Genomic DNA, 8,999 nt, shown 5'->3' on the forward strand with positions numbered 1-8,999 from the left:
TTCTTGATGATTCTGATTAAAAGCTTGTCAATTCTGTTTATCTTTTCAAAGAACCAGCTCCTGGGTTTACTGATCCTTAGAATCGTGCTTTTAGTCTCTATGTTATTTAGTTCTGCTCTGATGTTGATTATTTCCTCCCTTGTAACTTGCTCTGGGCTTTGCTTGTTGTTGTTCCTTTAGCTTTTTTTTTTTTGAGATGTTGTGTTAGGTTGTTTATTTGAGATTTTTCTTTTTTTAGGTAGGCCTGTATTACTATGAACTTCTCTCTCAGGACTGCCTTCACTGTGTCCCATTGATTTTGGACTGTTGTGTGTTCATTTTCATTTGTTTCCAGCAACTTTTAAATTTCTTCTTTGATCTCATTGTTAACCTGTTCATTATTTAATAGCATGTTATGCAGCCTCCATGTATTTGAATGTTTTAGAGTTTTTTCCTTGAGGTTGGTTTCTAGTTTCAAGCCATTGTGATCTGAGAAGATGCTTGATATTATTTGAATTTCTTGAATTAGTTGAGGCTTGTTTTGTGTCCTGTCATGTGGTCTATCTTTGAAACTGTTCCATGTCCATTTGAAAAGAATGTATATTTTGCTTCTTTGGGGTGAAAGGTTCTGTATATATCAATTTAGACCATTTGACCTGGAATGTTGTTCAGTTCCAAAATATCCTTGTTGAGTCTTTGTTCGGAAGATCTGTCCATTGTTGACAATAGGGTGTTATAATCCCCTACTGTGAGCGTGTTGCTGTCGATATATTTCTTGCCATCTCTAAGATTTTCCTTATATATTAGGTGCTCCTATATTAAGTCTATATATGTTTACAAGGGTCATATCTTCTTGATGGACTATTCCCTTAAGTATTATGTAGTGACCTTCTTTGTCTCTTTTAATGGCATTTGGTTTGAACTCCATTTTGTCTGAAATAAGTATTGCTACTCCAGCTTTGTCTTCACGTTCATTTGCCTGGAATATTTTTTTCTATCCCTTCACTTTCAGTCTGTGTAGATCTTTTGTTCTGAGGTATGTATCTTGTTGACAGCATATATGCCGGTCATGTTTTCTTATCCATTCAGTTACCTTTTGTTATTTGTTTAGAGCATTTAACACATTTACATTTAAGGTTGTTATTGATACATACCTATTCATTGCCATTTTTTTTTCTCTTGTACCTGTGTTCCTCTCTCTCTCTCTTTTTCTTCATCTTATAGCAGTCCTTTTAGCATCTCTTGCAATGCCGGTTTGGTGGAGTTAGATTTTTTTAGCCTTTTTTGTGTGTGAAACTCCTTATTTCACCTTCCATTTTAAATGAGAGGCTTGCTGGGTAGTGGAGACTTGTTTATAGACCTTAGCTTTTCATTACTTAGAATATTTCTTGCCATTCCCTTCTGGCTTGTAGTGTTTCTGTCAAGAAATCAGCTGATGGCTTTATCACAGCTCCCTTGTATGTTACTACCTGTTTCTCTCTTTGTGCCTTTATGACTCTCTCCTTGACTTTAACTTTTGCCATTTTAATTTTGATATGTCTTTGACCTCTTCAGGTTCATCTTGATTGGGACCCTCTGTGCTTCCTGGAGTTGCCTGACTTTTGCCTTCATCAAATCAGGGAAGTTTTCAGTTATTACTTTTTTCAAACAGGTTTTCTATCCCTTGATCCACTTCTTCTTTTTCTGGTGTCTTTATGATACGAATATTATTATGTTTCTTGTTGTCCTGTAGCTCCCTTTAACCAGCTTCATTCTTTACGAGTGTTTTTTCATTTTGTTGCTCTTTCTGGGAGGTTTTTCCTATCTTGTACTTCAACTTGCTGATTTGATCCTCTGCTTCATCTAGCCTGCTTTAATTCCTTCTAGTGTATTCTTCATTTCAGATATTGTATTCTTCATTTCTTCCTGGCTCTTATTAATAGTTTCGATGTCCTTTTTCATGCCAATGTAGTTCCCAGTAAATTCCCTGTAGCTTCCAAAGAGTTCCTTGTAGTTCTTGCTGAGACCTTTGAGCATCCTAATAACCATTATTTTGAACTCAATGTCTTATAGATTGCTTGCCTTAATTTCATTTGACATGCCTTCTGGTGATTCCTTGTTTTCTTTTGGTTGGGGGTCGTTTCTTTGTCTCCCCATTTTATGTGACTCTTCTTTTTTGTTTCTGCATATTAGATTGACCTGCTTTTGATTCCCTGTCTTCGTGGTGTGATCTATGGTAGGAGACCTGTGGGACTCAATGGTGCAGTCTGCTTGATCTCCTGAGCAGGATGCTCTTGGGATGCCCTTTATGCCATTTATGTTTTTTCTCTTATTGCAATTGAGTTTTGGTTCTTGTTGAGTCATTCTTTGGTGGGGTCTTCCCTCCCACTTACCGTCTGAGAGTCACACCAACTACCACATCTTGTATGCTATTGTAAAGGTCCTGTCAGAACAAAACAACCCAGGAAGAACAACCCACACTCACAGTAATAATCCCACCCACACCCACAGTATGAAAAACATGAGTGTATTAATAAAGGTGTAAAGATATTAAGAGTATTATAAGACAGGAAAAATGAATATGAGATGACAAACTGAAAGAAAAGTGATTTTGAGATGGTAGAGGGAGGGGAAATAATCAGAATAGGGAATAGAAACAAGGTGAAGAAAGAAATAAAATAGAATTTCCATCATAATTTTAAAAGGGGGGTATGGGAAGGAAGAAGGTAACATGGAGTAAGAAAAGGGAAGAATAATGTATGAGGGTTAAAAAAATTAAAATAGTGAAAAAATTAGGAACCAAACTGGAGGAAAAGATCCACCACAGCAATATCAACAATAAGTGAGTAAGATTAATACCAGTGGAATGGGAATAAGAATGAAACAAAAAAGAGAAAAAAGCTTATCATATGTCTAGAGGAAAGAAAAGTGATTTTGAGAGGACAAAGGGGGAAGAAATATTAAGAGTGAGGAATGAAAACTAGGCTAAGACAGGGAAAAGTTAAAATTTAGAACAACAAAAAAAGAAAGGGCGGGAGGAAGGAAAAATGGAGTAGGAGAGAGGAATAGTAAAATTTGAGATTTGAAATAGCAGAATAGTGAAGATCTAGGAATAAAATTGAAGAAATGTAACAAGAACCACCACATCAAGAAGCAACGAGCAAAGATTGATGAAGGTGGAGAGAGAATAAGGGTATTTTAAGACCTGGAAAAGGAATGTGAGATGGCTAATCACAAGAAAAATGGTTTTGAGAGGCTGGGGTGGGGAGAATAGTAGGAGTGCAGAATAGAAACAAGTCGTAGCAAGAGAAAAAATAAAATTTATTTATTTATTTTTAAAGATTTTATTTATTTTTAGAGAGAGGAGAAGGGAAGAAGAAAGAAAGGGAGAGAAACATCAATGTGTGGTTGCCTCCCATGTGCCACCCACTGGGGACCTGGCCCGCAACCCAGGCATGTGCCCTGATTGGGAATAGAACCAGTGACCGTTTGGTTCTCAGGCTGGCACTCAATCCACTGAGTCACACCAGCCAGGGCGGGAAAAAAATAAAATTTACAACAAAAATAAGAAGAGGAAAGAAGAAGGTAAAATGGAATAAGAGAAGGGAGAAGCAAAATATGAGATTTGAGATAACTAAAATATAAAAACTAGTGAAAATAATAGGCAGAAACTTGAAGGAAAAGAAATGAAAGTTAAAACACTACGCAGGAGAGAAAATAACACAAATAATGAAGGAGACATTGGCGGAATTCATCTCAGTAGAATTCAGTGTTACTACTGTCTTCTATTTCTGGATCCGCCTCTGGTAATGTCAGATGGTGTCCTATCCACTGGCCCTAGGGAGCCGGTTCTAGACTATAAGTAATGCACAGTCTGTGGCTGTTTCCTTCAGATTTGGCTGGTCCCCACTGTTCCGCTCTGTCAGCATTCCATCAGCCCAGGGCCCAGGAGTGGTTCACTTAATGCCCTGAGAGGACTGCCAGTACCTTTTCCACTTGCCTCCAGAGGGGACCTTTGGTGCTATTGGGAGAGCGGGTACCCTCGATCACCCTTGGGGGGCACTGTTCAGACTTCAGGGAAGATGGTGGGAGTGTTGCCCTACCCTCTTGCTACTCATGTTGGTCTGTCCCATATTTTTTCCAATAATGAATGGTTTCTGGTGAATTAGTCTGTTTCCTGTCAGTGGCCAGTCCATGTAAAAGGGGCCACTGTTTCCTGCTTGGTTCTGACAGCAGTTCTGTCTAGACGCAGAGACTGAGCAGGGCCCTGAACAACCTTGTTGCACCAGTCTCTAATCTCTGCTCTGCTGCTTTCAGTGGATCAGGGCCCAAGGAACAGTGTAGGTCACAGTGTCTGGTAATAAGGGCTCTTTCAGAGATTTTAGCTTTCCCCTGCCGATTTGTGCCTGGAGGAGAGGAGAGTTGAGGGCCTGGCTTCAATGATCTGCAGAGCCTGTAGTCCCACAGATGGGGGGTTGGGCACTCCTGCCTGTGAGGGGACCTGCCTGGCTACAGTGAATCTCAGGTGTTCATTTCCTGGCTGTTCTTGCAAGGAATCAGTGTCCCTGCTGAGTTTCTAGTTTCACCTGAGCTCCTATTTTAAAAGAGTTTCTGTGTGGCCCCCTCACTGCAGCACCAAGGTCTGGAAGGGCCTGTTCTCCATACGCTTCCCCTCCCCCAAAAGCCCAAAGTCTCTCTCAGTCAGGGCTGGCCACAGCTTGCCAGAGCCTCTGTTAGTTTTAGATAAAGTTTCTCTCTGGCTCTCTCCCAGATGACGATGGGAAGAGTCCCACAGCGTGACATAGGACAGTGGTGGGGCACTCTGGCAGCTCCCTCTGGTGATTCTCAGCCTCTGGTGGGCCTGCTCCCGCCACGCTGTTTCTGCAGCCAGCACTGCTCCCTCCACCGCCGTCTCTCTCCGCCCCGCTGAGCTCGCTGCTCCTGAGCCGGTCCACAGCCTTCTCAGTCAGATTCTATCCCGTTTGCGGTTACCGTGGAACCCGGGTCAGGGAGGCGACAGCCCCTTCCCCAGTAAGTACTGTAGTCCCTGGATCCTGGCTCCTGGCGGCGGTGGGGTGTGCGGCCCTGCCAGGGCAGAGGGCACAGAGACAGTTCTGGGTGCTGAGGTGTGGGCTGTCTGGAGGCTTGTTCCCAATGGGGATATTTAAAAATCTTCAAAATGGCTCCCACCCCAAATCTGTGCAGCCAGAAGTACCGAGATGGGCAGTAGCAGCGGTAGCTGCTCTGCTAGGAGAGCCAGCGCTGCCCGCTCCCGTGCCCTGCAGGCGGGCAGGCTCTCTCCCACTCACGCACACACCCTGCACACTGGCCCTTGTACACACTCACTCACACACACACTCTCACTCACTCTCAGCAGGATTTTCAAGTTGAGTGCTCTGTGGTTTAGCTGCAAGACCGGTCCAGGTCTGGGAGCAAGTGGACAGAGCTTCCAGCTGCTCTTCAGCCATCTTGGATCCTCCAAAAATTAGTGTTATTAAAAAGCTACCCAGCTGATTCTAAATTGTAGGTAGAGCCGAAAACCCCTAGGCTGAATTTACTCACATCCCCAAACACCACTGCTTTCTTCCGGAAGATGTTCTTGATGACAAGAGAAAAATTCTAAGGTGTCTGAAATTAAGTTACAGTGGGTCACAGAGTGAAAGAAAGAGATGAGAGTAATTACCCAGTTAATAGCAGTGGGCCAACTGACAAAAGACTGGGTAATTATCATCATTATTGTTAATAGAATATTGATCAAAACAGCTTAAACATATAATTTTGATTAATAATTATTAAACATTAAAATGAAATATACTATTTGGAATGTAGTTCTAATGGTTTTTAAAATACATTGATCCAAACAGCTTAAACATATAATTTTGATTAATAATTATTAAACATTAAAATGAAATATACTATTTGGAATGTAGTTCTAATGGTTTTTAAAATTTATGTATATGCATTAATATTACATAGTGTAAAATGAGACAGTTCATTGCACCTATAATTGTTACGAATTAACTTTCAGAACTGTGCACCTGTCCTAGAACTGCCAGCCCACTTTACCTTTTCCTGCCCCTCTTATCTGTAGCCAATGTAAATTCTTCAAAACAACTTATATCTTTCTTTCCTAAAACATACTGTATAAAATTGTTAAACGAATCCAGGATGGTGGGCATGTTTACCTTTTCCACCTAGCCCTGCTATTGGTGATTTAGTCTTCATGCCTCAGGACCTGATCTTTTCCTGGCGAGCTTTTGGCTCAATAAACCCTTTCTTTCATAAAAGATTTCTGCCCTAAAAGTTCTTTTTAATTGGACACTGACAATTCCAACTTCAGGTGTTTTCTCTCTTCTCTGAACTTTTTAATAAATTGAGATGTAACTGCTATATGGTAAAGTGAAAAACTCTGAAGTATACAGGTCTATGAATGTTTATGAATGTGTGCACCCAGGTAAGACCACCGAGATCAAGGTACAGCACACGGCCAACACTCCAGAAGGCTTCCTCCTTTTCCTTCCCTGTCAGTACCCCTTAAGGAGGAACTGTTGTGGGGGAGAAAAAATAATTTTCCCTCTACCTTGTTAGGTTCCTGGCTGAAACTCCACACCTATAATAAAAGACAGATTAACAGGAGAAAACCACAAAGAAGTTTAATAATATGTACTTGTCCGGTATACGTGGGAGACAGCCAGGAAAACTGATTCCCTGAAATGACCCAAGCCACCATCTTCAGATTAAAGCAAATGAAAGTCTTGGGGTCCCTGGAGGGAGGTCAGTCACCAGTGGTAGTTATGCAGATTTAGTTCTTGCCTTCTCCATTGATAAGGGTTTCTAGGGATTTAGACATCTTCTCTTCCCGGTACAGAGAGGGAGACACTTACAAATGGAGATTTCCCTGATAAAAGTAGATGTTACAAAAGGGTAACTTCTACTCAGTTTTCAGAGCTTCACTTGTGTCTGCTGTTTCTTAAAAATAATCAGCCTAGAATAATCCTTATGGCAAAGAGTCATATTTTGGGGTGACAAATTTGGCCCCCTTCACTGCTATGTTGAACTTTCACCCATAGATGAGTATTGCCAGGTGTTGAATTACCCCTGAATTGGTCTTTACCTCCTGGCCTGTGCAGCTCACTTGACCAGGCAAGATTTGCTCTTGTGGCAGCGCTCTTATCTGCTTGCCTTGTGATTATACCTCCCCCAAGTATTGTTAAGCAAACTTTGTTTGTGAATCCTGACTGCCTAGCTGTATTTTAAGCTTCTTGAAGGCAGAGTTTGCCCACATGTCTAGCATATTCCTATGCACATAGTAGAGGCCCAGTAAATATTTGTGAAAAGAATGCTAGTGTGGAATGATTGTGGGGGGAAAAAGAAGAAGTAAGCAGATATATCAAGACAAAGGCTTCTCTCTTCATTCTCCTCCATATACATGCAGTTTATTTTTACTGATAACACTTGATATAATATGAGGATTATGCATTGTTTTTTGCTTGTGGGTGATCATGCACACATTCAACTTTCAGGTTAGATTGTGGGTAGAGGTACAGGACTGGATTGAAAGTATATGAAATGCAGGAGGAGAAAAGGTCACATGGCCAAGTCAAAGAGCAAGCCCATGATGCTGAACCCCAAATTCTAGTCCTCACTCTGCCATCAACTTGTGTGATCTTAGGCAAATCACTTTACCTCTCTGAGCCTCAGTTTGCCTGTGATAATAATTTTGACACTTTTTACTTCACAGGAGGTCAGCTGAGTTTATAGCTGGCAAGGTATTTTGGACAAAGTAATTTAGGATATTGTCTTAATGGGGAAAGAGGAGCTCAGATCACCAAGCCAGGTAGATCAGCTTTCTGCTTTAAGATCCAAACATGACTTGGATGAAAAGGCGGGAAGGTTGAATTCCTAGAATCATAGAATATTAGAGCCAGCAAGTATCTTAGTAACCATTCTAGTTCAAGCTCTTCATTTTATCTGGGTACACTGAAACATAGAGAGATGCTTTTCCCTAAGGTCTCACTGAATGGACCCTGGATTCCACGTTCCTCATTCATGGTGCGCTTCAAGGCTGTACTTAAAAAGCAAAGCTCATTTGCTCTGGTTACTGTTTGGAGACAAGAAACCTCTGGCCTGTGTCCCAGCAAGAAACTGATCGGGACATTGTGTGAATGAGTTTTCTAAACCTGACACACTGAGTTTCTAAAAACTGACACATTGTTTCAGTTCAATTACGGGGACAACAAATCTCCCAGTGTTTGTCTACTGCCTACTGCCTTTGGCACTCTGCTAGGTGCTGTGGTGGGTGGGGTGGTAGAAAAGATTAAGACCCATCCCCTTCCATCAAAGATCTGAGTGTGGGAGACAGGACTAACAATAAGAGAACAATAGAAGGCAGTATGTGATTCAGAATAAAATGAGTAGTGCAGGCCATACCTGCTATGGAAATTCAGAGGAGGGACAGAGCTCTGGGAGCTGTGGGTGGGGTTTGAAAGAGTACAATCTCACTTGGGATTTGAAGGATGACTAGGATTGTTTATACACATGTGGGAGAGGGCACTGAATTTGAGTGTGTATGCATGTGCACACACATGCATGTATGCACAGATGGGGAACTGGGTAAAAATAATGGGTAGCGTTTACTGAACACTTTCTATGCACCAGATACTACATAATATTCTACATAATTCAACTCAAATGTGCATAATCCTAGGAATTGGATGATAATGAATAACCCTTCAATTAATAGATGGAAATTGAAGCGCAGGTAGGTTGAATAAATTGCAGCAAGTAAAAAAGACATAAATAGAATTAGAATCCAGGACCTAAAAACACTTGGCTACTCTATCTATGAAAAAGAGTTTGTGGCTCCATGACGAAGTTGGCCTGGCTACAGTCATTAAAGATGGTCAATTTGCAAACACAAGGATTCTGTAGGCCAAATTCCCAACTGAAGTTCAGCATGGAAATTGGAGGGATTAATGAAGCCATTTATTCTGTTGTTCTAATCTGTTACCTTAAAATAAGAAGCCAAAGTGAGAGGCAAC

This window comes from Desmodus rotundus, chromosome X, assembly GCF_022682495.2.
Source record: "Desmodus rotundus isolate HL8 chromosome X, HLdesRot8A.1, whole genome shotgun sequence".
NCBI classification, from domain to species: Eukaryota; Metazoa; Chordata; class Mammalia; order Chiroptera; family Phyllostomidae; genus Desmodus; species Desmodus rotundus.